Source organism: Megascapheus bottae, chromosome 32 (genome assembly GCF_031878675.1).
Source record: "Megascapheus bottae isolate mThoBot1 chromosome 32, mThoBot2.hap1, whole genome shotgun sequence".
Lineage (NCBI taxonomy): Eukaryota > Metazoa > Chordata > Mammalia > Rodentia > Geomyidae > Megascapheus > Megascapheus bottae.
Window position 1 is genome coordinate 4416829 of NC_143540.1, and position 13219 is coordinate 4430047.

General features: G+C 41.9%; 1 long non-coding RNA gene across 1 annotated transcript in view; it reads left to right on the forward strand.

Moving 5' to 3' along the window:
• Positions 1-13219, forward strand: part of LOC150043061 (uncharacterized) — a 200944-nt gene that overhangs the window by 102370 nt on the left and 85355 nt on the right. The window lies entirely within an intron of this gene.

Sequence of the window (13219 nt, forward strand, 5' to 3'; positions counted from 1 at the left end):
TATTGTAATCTATTGTGTCAGGGTAATTTCTTCTCTTTGCTAGCCACGGTAAACTGGGGGACCGGTAGCAATGTTTGGTAATATCAGAGTGACTTTTAAGCAGCCCTATCCCTGCAGGAAGTTAAAGCCTAGTAGGAGATAAGCAGAAGCAAACTCAACAGCTTTTGCCTCCTGGAACACATTAGAATTCAAATCTATAAAAACTGCCTTGGGGAAGCAAAGGTGGGAGCAAATAGTTTTGTATAAACAGAATCCAGGAATTTGTAGCAAGGCCCAGAAGGAGAGAAAAGAACTCCCTGACTAGAGAGAATAGAACAATACAAGACACGTGCTTGACCAGAATAGTCTTGCTAAGGCAATCTGCTGTCTGTGGATGGTGCTGTATTTTAGCAATGGAGGCTCATTTAGTGGCTTTGCTCACTCTTCAATGAAACATCTCATGCTGTGGCCATGCTGGAACCTTGTAGCCATTCTAGAGGCTGGTTCTTACGAGTGCTATGCAGACAGGTCTTGGTGATACGGTCTTCCTTAGTCTTCTTGCACAGCTAGACGTTGGGACACCTTTGTCCAGGCTTTGGCTATAAAAACTGAGATGAAGAGGGCCTCTGGGAATGGCAAAGTCAGAGGGAGACACAGACAGGCATTCTGCACCCCCCTACCCCGAGATAGGGTAGGGTTTTTCCCGATCCAGAAGAAGGGAGATCCAGAGTGGAGGTGGGTATGAAGAGGAGGAGAAGGAATAAAAGTCACAAATTAAGGCACTTGGGCCAACCGTTTTCAAAGTGTCCTGGGAAGAGGACAGAAAAACTGTTAGTGGAAGACAGAGATCCTTAGCTCTATTAAAAGTAACGACTCTTTTATGTGGTAAATATTTTGTGAAGTTCCCTTTACTATCGTAGAGTAAAATGAAATTCATGGGTAATATAACTCCTATCATTGTGACACCTAATTAACATGTCTACAAATTTCCCGAATTAGCCCATAGGAAATGAGGCTCATCTTGGTTGGAATCCTGAGTTGTCTGTGCTGGATGGGAACTAGGGAAGAACCAGAGTAGCTCAGAATAGGAGTAGCTATACGTGGGTAGAAAGCCTGGAAGAGCCCCCAAGAGTTGTTGATTGCAATAGGATTGTGATTTTTAGGGTCTAGGAGAGAGAGAGAGGGAGAGGGAGAGGGAGAGGGAGAAGAGGAGAGGAGAGAGAGAGAAGAGGAGAGGAGAGAGAGAGAAACCAAATAGCTCCAGAGGAGCCTTTTGTTGAGAGAAAGACTGGTCCAGCCATAACTGGAGTGTCCTGATCCCTCAAATAAGAGGAGAAAGGGCATCTGAGCAGACCCAGCCTAGGTGCCCCAGCTCTACCTTTCTGAAAGCCCATTGGCAGACATATAATCACTCTTTGTCCACTCATGGAGTTTATGGGCCAACGTTCTTTTTTTTTTTTAATTTATTTTATTGTAAAGGTGATGGACAGAGGAGTTACAGTTGCATAAGTAAGTCAATGAGTACATTTCACTACAGTTTATATTCAGCAGAGTCCTGGTGTGGGTTCAGCCTCCTTCCACCTCTCAGCATGAGGTAGAACCATTGCTTGTAAGCTTTTACCTGAATGCTAATCTCCATTGGCTTCAATGCCACCACAGTTGTCTTTAAGAAGATGAAGACCCTGGTTCCATTTTCAAGGCATCTTTTATTAAAACAGGAAAAAAATCTCAGGTGTGTATCTCTGGATTATTGTCCCCTGAGACAATAATTATATAGTCTTATTTTCTGTCTTTGCTAGGGAAGGGGGGGGGCCAAGATGTTGTTGAAGAATATATTTGTTCTAGAGACCAGGAAAGTATTTAGAAGAAGTAATCCAGGTTACTCACCCAATCTCTTTAGCACTCTTGTTCTTTATCTGTAGAGCAGGAGTGAAGATAGATAGGGTGATGTTTCCAGAGCCCCTTGCCATCTGCAAGACTGTGAATTATTGTCACAAAGACCATATCAGAAGCAGCTAATTTTCCCCATGCAGTGGCCAGATGGGGGTAAAGAGATTTCCTGTGGGCTCAATGGCTTCTGCCTAAGCTAATTACAACTTAAGAGTTCTTTGATTGCTACTTGAAGCTGAAAAAGTTTCCTTGAAAGTAATTAAATCACCCCATGAATAAACTGAGCAATGTATTTCATTATTTAGATGAGTGGAATGTACATTACTAATTGTATAAAGACTATATTTGTACAAGTTTGATTTTGATCATTAATTCCTTCTCATTTGTTCTTGGTTAGTTTTCTAGTTGGGAATGTGTTTGTAAAAGACTTGCTTGAGACCCATCCATCCATCTGTCCACTGTCTTACTTGTCTATCCATCCATCCAGTAGAAGTTGACTTTTGTTTTGTTGGTACAAGAGCCTGGGAGAGGTTCTGTGGACGCACACCCATGAATCAGAAAAGACATCTTTTTGGAGGCTAAAAATGAAACTCCTAGACTCTTGACTACTTGTTTTCTCTATGTATGATTCTGCTGCATATACTCTCACTAAAGATTATATATTTTATTTAGCTCCTAATTGTCTTCACAAAGCAAAAAATGAAATAAAACCCCTTATGTTTCCATTTCCTGTAAATCATTTAGGTGGATATTAAGTTTATGTGATTAAAAACACAAGGCTGTCTTATTTTTTGGATGATGAAAGGATTCTTTATTTGCCTATTGTTTGGGGCTGAAAAGGGACAGATTATGGCATAGGGATGTAAAGAATACCATGTCTCCAGTGGCAAGCTAAGTTGAGACTCATCCTGTTTCACCCCATGATAGAATTTAATTAAGCAAAGATTAAATGTAAAACAAATCCTCAAATATTAGCAGACCATTATAACTTTGGGAATGGGAAGACCTTTAAAACAAACCAAGAAGCATAGAATTCAAAGGAGACAATATTAGCATATTTGATGACGTAAATACTTTAAAAAACTTATATCAAATGATAGTGTAAACAAAGCCTAAAGACAAAAGTCTGGAAGAAAATACCCAAGACCTTATTGTAGTAAACAGCAGATTAATAATTCAAGGAATCTAGAAAGTAGTAAGGAAAAGGCATATAACTGTTAGACAAATGCAAACCACAGCAATACCATCAAAATTGACAACCACTTAAAAGAGGTCTGCAGTTTTATGGAAATCAGGGAAACACAAGTTGGAAAAACAAAAGGCCATCTTCACCCAATAGATTGACAAAATCCCAAATAACAGAATTGCCAACACTTGGGGTTGCAGGGGGAGGTGAGCTTCTTTATCTCATGTAGGAATGTGAGTAGCTATTACAGTTTCAGGAAGTAACTTAGATGTACTATTTATTTATTTTTTGCCAGTCCTGGGCCTTGAACTCAGGGCCTAGGTACTGTCCTTGGGCTTTCTAAATGTACTTAAAAAAGTGCTTATGTCCTTTGAGCCAGTGAAGTACTAATGCATTAGGAGAAAATTGCAAAGATAGTGACCACAGCAGTGATTATAAAAAACAAGAGATGGGAGATTGGAGACTATGAATGTTCCATCATTCTGAGGGGAATTCAATAACGTGGAGTATGTTTGTAGTAGAGAATATTATAAAGCCATTAAAAAGCGTAACTTAGATTCATATTTATTGACTCAAGAAGATCCACATTCTCAAGGGAAAAAAGGGCATGTTGTTGAGACCTAGAAAAACATTATGGAAATGAATACCTCAGTGTACTGATACAGGTTACTTCCAGGGTGGTGGGAGCTTGTAAAGGTGAACGATTGGCCTTTAAATACATTTCTGTTTTATTGGATTATTACAAATGACACCTTTATGATTTATAATTCCATGAAAGTAGGATAAAAAGAATAGAGAGAAGTGTGTGTGTGTGTGTGTGTGTGTGTGTGTGTGTGTGTGTGTGTGTATGAGAGAGAGAATTAGAATGGGAGAGAGACACAGATAGTACACGAATGTTTTAGACTTCATGGAAGAAAAATAAATTCTCTCACTGCAAGAAAGTTTAGCTAAAGGCAAAAACAATTGGAGGCCAGATACTGGTAGCTTATGCCTGTGATCCCAGCTAATTAGGATTCTGGGATCTGAGAATTGAGGTTCAAAGGCAGCCTGAGTAGGAAAGTCCATGAGACTCTCCAGTGAACCACCAAGTAGCTCAGGGACAGCACCCAGGCCCTGAGTTCAAGTCCCATGGCCAGCTACAAAAAAAAAATGAAAATCCCAAAACAATTGGAGCTGCAGAACTATAGAATTTGATGTTCTTAGAAATTACAGACCACTCTGGGTTAATCAGGTAGGGAGGCTTTCTTAAGTCTCTTGTTGTTTGTTTTGTTTTTGCCAGTCCTGGGCTTGAGCTCAGCGCCTGAGCACTGTCTTTGGGTTTTCTCAAGGCTAGAGCTCTACCACTGTAGCTTCAGCACCACTTCCAGCTTTTTTCTATGTATGTGGTACCAAGGAATTGAACCCAAGTCTTCGTGCATGCTAGGCAAAGCACTCTACTACTAGGCCAAACTCCCAGCCCCTCTTAATTTTCTTTTACATGGAAAAATTTCTGTCCCCTCCCCTTCTCTGTCTCTCTTTGTTTAATGTCTTCACAGTTTGGATTGGTGAATGATTACTGGAGATCTTGGTTGTTTCCAAAGAAAAGAAAATAAGACAAGATAAATAAGACTGAGAATAGGAAAGGAAAACATTACCTGCACGTCTCAGTAGTTTGAAGGTTGCTGTAGTTCATCTTCAAATACAGGGATCCATGAAAGATTTATTTAACCACATTCCTCTTAAGGTTGAGTGGGTTGAGATAATCCCTATGTTACCCTGACTTTTCTTTTTTTTTTCCCTCACCAGGGCCCTCTTATTTATTTCTGTTTTGCTGAGCCAAATTTGAGCTACTATAAAAGATTTCCAGCCAGTTCCCAATAGTTGAAACCATCGTCGGTAATGCCATCCATTTCTCCCTTCCTCTTTTTTTCTCTCTCTGAGTATGCACACGTTTGGGATTCACCACCTTGACACTGTTCTCGTGAAATAATAGATAACCACTCTCCCAGTGTAACCAGATAACCAAGAGAGGGTCCCCCATCTCACTGTGTACTTGATCGAGATCGCCTTCATAAAATAGTATCTGTGGCTCATCTCATCTCACTCAGCTCTGATAGCAGCTCCCATCCATTCTTGGAGGGGGAGGGGTGACCCTCCTTGTTACCTAGCTACATTGGCTTTCAAACACATCTGCTTCCCCTTCCCCCAACCCCCACCACTGAGATAAGGATGCAAGTATTAGATGGCATATTAAATTGTGCCATGCTTTTCATATTACTCTTACAAATGAGATAGCAGCTGCAGGGCGGTGTGTTGGGTTGTTGGCAGAGCTCCCGGTGCCTGCACAGCTTAAACAAGGCTAGCATTACATCCCAGTGGTGTGGAGTGCTCATCTGTGGGTACAGTTTAGCAGGGCCAGGGGGCTTCTCCTTCCTTAAATCCACCTTCCTAGTCTGGTGGATGTCCGTGAATACAGGACAGATTTGTCTTCTCAACCAAATTTAGGCTTAATGTGAAGTTGACAGAGAGGAGGTCATTCACAGAGGGCTCTCCAGACTTTAGTAACTAAGTCCGGTTTGTTTTAGTGATTTTGATCACACCTAGATATCACCAATTATCTGAATAGTTTCAACTGATTTCAAACATAACTATCTACCTTAGCCTTATTTTAACTAAGAATAGTGAGGAAATCGCATCCATTAGGCACCTTTTATTTTCCATTCAACTGGTATTAAAAGAAGCATAAATATTAATGTTCTTATGCACCGTCTAAAGTAATTTTGATCAGTACTCATGGATATATGTGAAACTAGCTCTCACTAAAGTGTACAAATCATTTCTTGGCACCTGCTCAGGATGAGTGATCCAGTGCCTAGAGGTAGAAATGACAATCTATATGTATTAAAAAAAATGCAGAAAGGCTGGATACCTGTGGCTCATATTGGTAATCCTAGCTTCTTAGGAGGTTGAGATCTAAGGATTGTGGTTGGAAGCCAGCGTGGGCAAAAATGTCTATGAGATTCTTCTCCCGATGTGCAGCCATGGTTCAGCCTTGAGGGGGAAAAAGCTAAAGGAAAGTGCTTAGGTCCTGAATTAAAGCTCTAGGACCAGCACAGACACACCATATACCACATTACACACACATACACACACACACAGCGCCCCAATTCCATACTGGGCAGACTGCGATGAGAACAAGAGTCAAGAAAATCTTCTTGCCACCTTTCTCAGTGGGATTTGGGACTGAAGGATGAGCAGACTCATAGTGAGACCTTGAGCCATGCATAACTCACATTCAGTCTATACCAAGCTGCTGTAGGTCCTTTCCACCCGCATAGCTAGCCACTCCTAGTCTATGAGTACCATTTATGGAAGGAGGCAAAGATGGGACGAAGGCAAAGTGCCAAAGACTTGAACTTTTTACCAGAACTAACTTGACCTAGCCAGGAAAAATGTCTGGGCCACGACAGAGTTTGCTATTCACAACTCAAAACCAAAACAGAACAACAGAAATCATTAAGGGAGTAGAACTGAGTGTCCAGAGCCTGAAAGATATCTTTCAGAGGTAACAGACTGGCTGAGAAACTTTGGATCTAGCCTAGAGTCTCAGGCTTCTGAGAGTTCATGTGTTAATAACCCCTTCTCTTCCTGGTCTTTTGCTCCCTGTTCATTACCCCAAATAGATACTGAAAGAGTTGTAGAGCCTTCCTTAGGGTTTTCTACCTTCTTTATGGTCAGACCAACTGGGTAAGCATAGATCTAAATGCCTTAGAGGTGTGATCACTTCCGTCTTTTCCACTTGTTGCATGGACATAGGGATGGCTGGTAGGCAGGCAGACAGAAAGGAGTTAATCTTAGAATCAGCTATGATTTAGTGAGGGCCTGTCCAGGGAATAGTTAATCAGACATCAGTGTCCAGATGTGGATGGGCTGACTGGTGACCAAAGATGGAAGTAAATGTCTGGGAACTGTTGATGCATACCAGGCCAGGGCTCACAAGAGACAGCCATCAATCTATATGTCACCCTATAATCCACATCTGTTGCTAACAATAATGGAGCAAAAATTAGCGGGGGTCTTTTTTTTTGTATTCTGCTGGATAAAGCAGGAAGGCATCTGTGGGGTTTTGTAAATAGTGTTTTTTGCGGAGTCGTTCTGTACTGATTCGCCCATGTTTCCCCTCATTTCCCTCAATTAACTTTAGCTGCCATCCCGCACACCCACAGAACTGGTAACTGTGCACAGGGCTGCTGATAGCAGCATTTCCCTGAAGCTCACTGGTGACATCTGGGCGCCTGGCCACTTCCAGCCTGTCCTCATTGCTGGTCCTCTAGGGACCTCTTTCTGAGGGAAATAGAAATGAGAAAAAGAATCACCCTGCCCCCCCCCCCAATTTTACAATTTCTTTAAATAGAATAGTCTTCTTTCTGATTTCTTAATCTCAGCTTGTTCCTCTCCCTTTGGCTTACAGAAGAACAGAATAACGGGAAAGGAGGGAAAAAGGAGAGAGAGATAGAATGGGAGGGATGCAGAGGAGGAGGGAGGGCGAGAATGACATCATAGCCTCTGTAATGTCCTAGTTGAACGCATATTTACTGCCTGTGGTGACACAAGAATGGCATATATGGTGAAATGGTGTGCATATTACCTGGTAACAATAATAAATGTTACTACGAATTTATGATACTATTTATCATTAGAGTGTACTCCATGTGCTTATAAAAACAGTTCACTGTAAAACAGCATGTCATGGCAGTTGCCCTGTACATCCTGTTTAGTGTATCACCTTTTTGGGTGCAGTACTGGGGTTTGAACTTGGGGCTTCATATTCACTTGACTTGCTTGCTCAGCTGGTGTTCTGCCTCTTGAACTATGCCCCCAGCTCTGTGTTTTGCTGGTTAACTGGAGATAGTTTCATGATTTTTTTTTTCCCTGCCTGGGCTGGCCTTTAACCTTGCCCCTCTGGATCTCAGCCTCTTGATTAAGTAGGTTTATAGACAGGAGCAACTGATGCCTGACTTAGTGCGTGTCTTGATTGCATCAAGAGACCATGCAGAGTTTCAGATTGACCTATACCATCTGGGTTTATGTAAGTATACTCTTAGATGCTTGTATGAGGGTGAAATCACCCAATGATAACATTTCTCAAAAGGTATCTCCAGCACTGTGACTGTGTTAGAAGCAGAAGTATGTACATAATTATTTTAAGATGACCCAAATAGGACAAAATTAGTGGAATTGACCCTTTCCTCTGTTATTGTTCAGATATGTCTTGTGAAGATCATTGAACTTAATTCTCACTGACACTCACTGCATCAGGAGGTGAGGCCCAGTAGGAGGTGTTTAAATCGAGCGGCTCCACCCCCTCGAATGAATGAATGATCAAAGAGACCACTATTTGGACTGAGCTTGATCTCTGGTTGTTTTGCACACTCTGTTTGCTCTTCTATCATGCTGTGACACAGCAAGAAGGCTCTGCCTAGATGCCAGCCCTTTGATCTTGGGCTTTTCATGGTCTAGGATCATAAGCCTATAGCTTTCTCTTCCTGGTAAGTTTCCCAGTCTGTGGTGTTTTTATTATAGTATCACCAAACTGATGTATATGCTCCTTTTAACTTCGTAGTGTATAGAAATTCTAGACTTAACAAAAAACAACAATTTATTGAAATTGCATTTCTGGACTTGAGAGGCAAAGATAATGTTAGATTTAAGGGGCAAAGAAAGGAATGTGAAAGCTGTTGTGAGAAGCTGGATGGGGAGACCTGATACCAGGAGGATTCAGGAGAGTTGAGTTGCATATGAAACTTTGGGTGAATATGAGTTATGTGGCCCTCAGAATACTGCCCTGTTCGTTACATAAAAGCAAACTCGGTCAAAGGAAGTGGCTTGGAAACTTACCATTTATTCACAGCCTTAGGTAGAAGGAAAACGACAACAAAAAAATCATTCAAGGGCCGGGAGTTTGGCCTAGTGGTAGAGTGCTTACCTAATATGCACAAAGACCTGGGTTTGATTCATTGGTACCACATACATAGAAAAAGGCTGAAAATGGTACTGAGGCTCAAGTTGTAGAGTTCTAGCCTTGAGAAAATCCAAGGACAGTGCTCAGGCCCTGAGCTCAAGCCCAGGAGTGGCAAAAAAGTCTTTTAAAAAGCTGAATTTCTAGGCCTGAACTCTGGAGAGGTATGTAATCCAAATTTATGCTACCTGTCTGGCATGGGACATCCATGCTGAGAATTTATCATAACCTGGTCAAGGACCACTGAAATCTTGGAGGTTTTCAGCACAGCAGATATAAAACATCTCAGTAGGAATTCTTTCCTAATCCAGGACACACGGAATCCCAGAGACTTAACACCCCTGATAAAGAGGAGCTTGCAACAAAACCCAGACAAATGTCATGAATCAAAGCAGCGTACCTCAAAGTTAGGAGACACCATCAACAGGAATTCTGACCCATTCCCTACAGGAGCGTACAATGTGAAAACTATAACACAGTAGACAATAGGCAAAGACTACAGACAGATGGGCTCTCCTCTCCATATATCTCCTAGGAAATTCTCCACACATGGGCTAGGATGTTAACTGCCCCATGATTATAAAAAATCATATTAATGAAAGTCAGAATGGAAATGGCTAATGGAATTTATTCATATACTATAACACTATCAAATCAATAAAATGAATGGATGTATCCAAGTGAATAAATCTTAAGAAAAATGTGGCGAGAGAAAGCCATGTTTCTCAAGGAAAAATAAAGCATACTATTTACGTAACTAACAAAACTGCAGATCGCTGGATGCTGGTGGCTCATGCTTGTCATCTAGCTACTTAGGACAATCTGAGGATCATGGTTCAAAGCCAGCCTGCACAGGAAAGTCTGTGAGACTCTTTACCTCCAATTAACCAGCTAAAAGCTAGAAGTGGAGCTGTGGCTCAGGTAAAAAGGAAAAAAAGAAAAAGTGTCCAGGGCCTGAGTTCAAGCCTCAGTACTAGCATAAACAACAGACAGACCTACAAATCAGTGTTGTATGCTATTTATGAGCATGTGTAAATGTGAAGCTAAAGGCAGGAAAATAAGAGTAGCTTAGTTTAGTGTGGTATTGCATGTTACATGGAACTCCCATTAGGCCAAGAAGGCTGCCTTGAAAACTGTCCTGAACCACAGGGGAGGTAGACAGTAGGAGTATTTCCTTCTTAGGAGCTATGCTGACTGTCGGGGTTCACTTCCCATTGTAGGGAATTCTAGGGCACTGGGGCTGATCTTAGGGATTGAGCAATCATCAGCATTTATTTTTCAGGACTTGAGCATAGACCAATTAACCAATCAGTTAGCTTTCCAGAACCTTTTAGGGGTACTAACCAAAGTCAGATGTCTTAACAGAGTCATGGTCCACAGATTCTGACCCTGCTTTTTAGAGTGTCTGTCTCTTAGCAACAGGCTCCAGTGCCATGCGCATAACTCTAGCCCTGGGCTTCACTGCTTCATCCTGTCCTCTCCATCAGTGCTCACCCTGTCACCCTGGAGTTCTCCACTATAGGGCGTCGTTGTACTTTTTTGAGCAGCAAGTGAACCATAGCAGGTATTGGAAAGGGACCTATCTCATTAGCCTCACTCCTCCGGCCTAGTTCCTTCTGGGTCCCGATTTTAATCACCTCTGGGTTTTACACCTACCTACTGTTACTTACACTAATTTTTGCTTAGGGAACAAAATATCTGACTCTTAGCCATTTTGATTTCTGGCCCCTGTCTCTTAACCTAAGCACATCTCTATCTCCTCCCCTTCTCTGCTTTGAGTTTGGTGAGCCTGCATGGAATTACTATCTACTGCCAAGATAGATTTCTGGCTAAGCTGATCATGAAGGATATACCAGGAGTCAGTTTAGCGCACCATGGCGAGGATTCCTGGGTCTGCGGCAGACAGGTAGTTGGCATGTACTTGGCCCTGGGTTTAATTCCACCCCCGCCCCTCCCAGCACCAATAAAACAACATTGGTTCATCAACTTCAACATGGGGAGGGAGAGTTCTCCTGGGACCTCAGTCTTACTAAATTCAGCCACTTCCACGTGGATCTATAGGCCTGACACTTGTAACAGCTTAATTAGCATGGCACATGTTTGGTTCTAAGAGAAAGGAAGCAATTCAAACTGGCTTAAAGCCCAGGGAGACCCAGCCATATATATATATATGAAGGACAAGGAATGTAGGTGAGGCTGGATCCAGGAATTGAACATCACTCATCTGGAGCCTGTCTGTTTTATCTGTTAGCTTCTCTTTTCAGCCCTTTCAGGCAAACTGTCCAGGTGGTAAAAATGGTAAACTGTAGCCCTCAGTTTTTTCTAGCTGATACCTGAGTGAAAGAATATTCACCCCCCTTTTTCTCCTCCCCCTTTCCTTCTTTCTCTTGTTTTCAGTTTTTCATTGATTGCCTCTGCTCTCCAGAATTGAGTAACCCAACTTAACAGCTGTCTCATTCTAGTTGGTTCTTAAAATACACTGCATAATCAAGGAATTAACTCCTAGGTCACAGGAGGGGAAGGCTGGCTTTCATGTGCAAAACCCTCCCGCCGCCTCTCAGTGATAGCCCTCTCAAACCCCCAAATCTGCAATTGTGGGTTCATTCAAATGACATTGCAATCACAGCATTTTTTTTTTACCCACTTCTCTCCCTCTTCCTGCTTCTGCCTAATGCTTGTTTCTTTCTTTTTTTAATTTTTTTCTCCTTGTGAACTTTAATACATGTTTAATGTGAATCTTAATGATTTGATTACAATGGCATAATTACATAATTGGAATGTATTGTGCATGCTAGCGGGAAGGAGTCTGGAAGGTGCTGGGTGAGTGACGTTAGGTAAACAGAATAATAATCCTGGTGAGATTGAGAAGGAGACTAATGAGAAAATGATTAGAAAAATGTATAAGAAATGGACACTTGGGGGAAATGAGAATACAGTGTTGCTTTTTTTGCTTCAGTGAGTGACTAGGATTCATTTCACCTTGGAGGCTGGAGATTCAGAGAATCAAAAGGTATTAGGAAGAGGTAGGTTCAGACAGTCTGGTTTAGAGAGGATACTTTGAAGCTATTTGAGGGTCCCAACCCCTGTGTGGATCTAAAGCAAGTTAGACTTACTCCTCCCCATCCCCCCCCAAAGAAGCTCTAATCAATTGCTTCTTAAGATCATGATGGCAGACATTCAGTTCTTTCTCACCATGGTCCTTGTCTTGGAGTGTTTTATGTGGTTCATTTGCATATCATTGGAATATTGAGAGCGCCATTAATATGGATCTCAGTGACCTTCCCCTCCCCACTGCAGTTCACCTCCTCTCAATGGTAATGTCTTGCCACTGAAGAGGAATGGCACCCGGCTGGTCATCCTGTTCCCCGTTAATGACTACCACTACGGTGTCACTTGTGGTAGAAAAACATGCCTACCTGCTTAGAGCCCTTCCTGTAGTAATTGGCCTATGAGCACCATTCTTCCTTGATTGTTTTCTGCGTGTTGCTATAATCACAGAGATTATTGCCACAGCCGACTTGTACTATTAACATAAAACATATCCACTCACGGATGCAACAAACACCAGTATTTATTAAATATCGGTACAGGTTCTAGTTGCTGGGTATGATTTCGGATAATAGACACAGCACCTGCAGCTTAGTGGTGGAAATCCAGGCAAGGGCTTGATCAACAGTTATGTGTGGCAAACCATCACCTGGAAGTGATGAATTTTAGGTAGAAACATGAGCTCTTCCATCCATCAACTTAGAAAATACTTAATGAGAGTTTTCTACATGAATGGCTGTGGGTGAGGGGCATGCATACTGAGATGAGTGTGACAAAGACTGCCTTCAGGGAGAATTAGGAAGGCAATCTGGCTTTGCCTCCTGAAGTAAACAACGGATCACCATGCATTATCTGGTGTTTCCATGTGTTGGTTTGTGTCTCTGATGGTCATCTGCAGAGGCCTTATTTATTTACCACTTACAGTGACTGCAGTGTTATCTGAAGTATAACAGGACAGGCAGTGTATAAACGTATATAAGTTGAGGAGCATCGAACTAAACCAAAACTACAGCCATGCCAGGGAAAACCATCCAGAGACTAAGAATAATGAGGTAGATCTTTAGGATACCCTTTTAAATTATAGAAGCGATGAGTGATAATGGTATCATATCTCATAG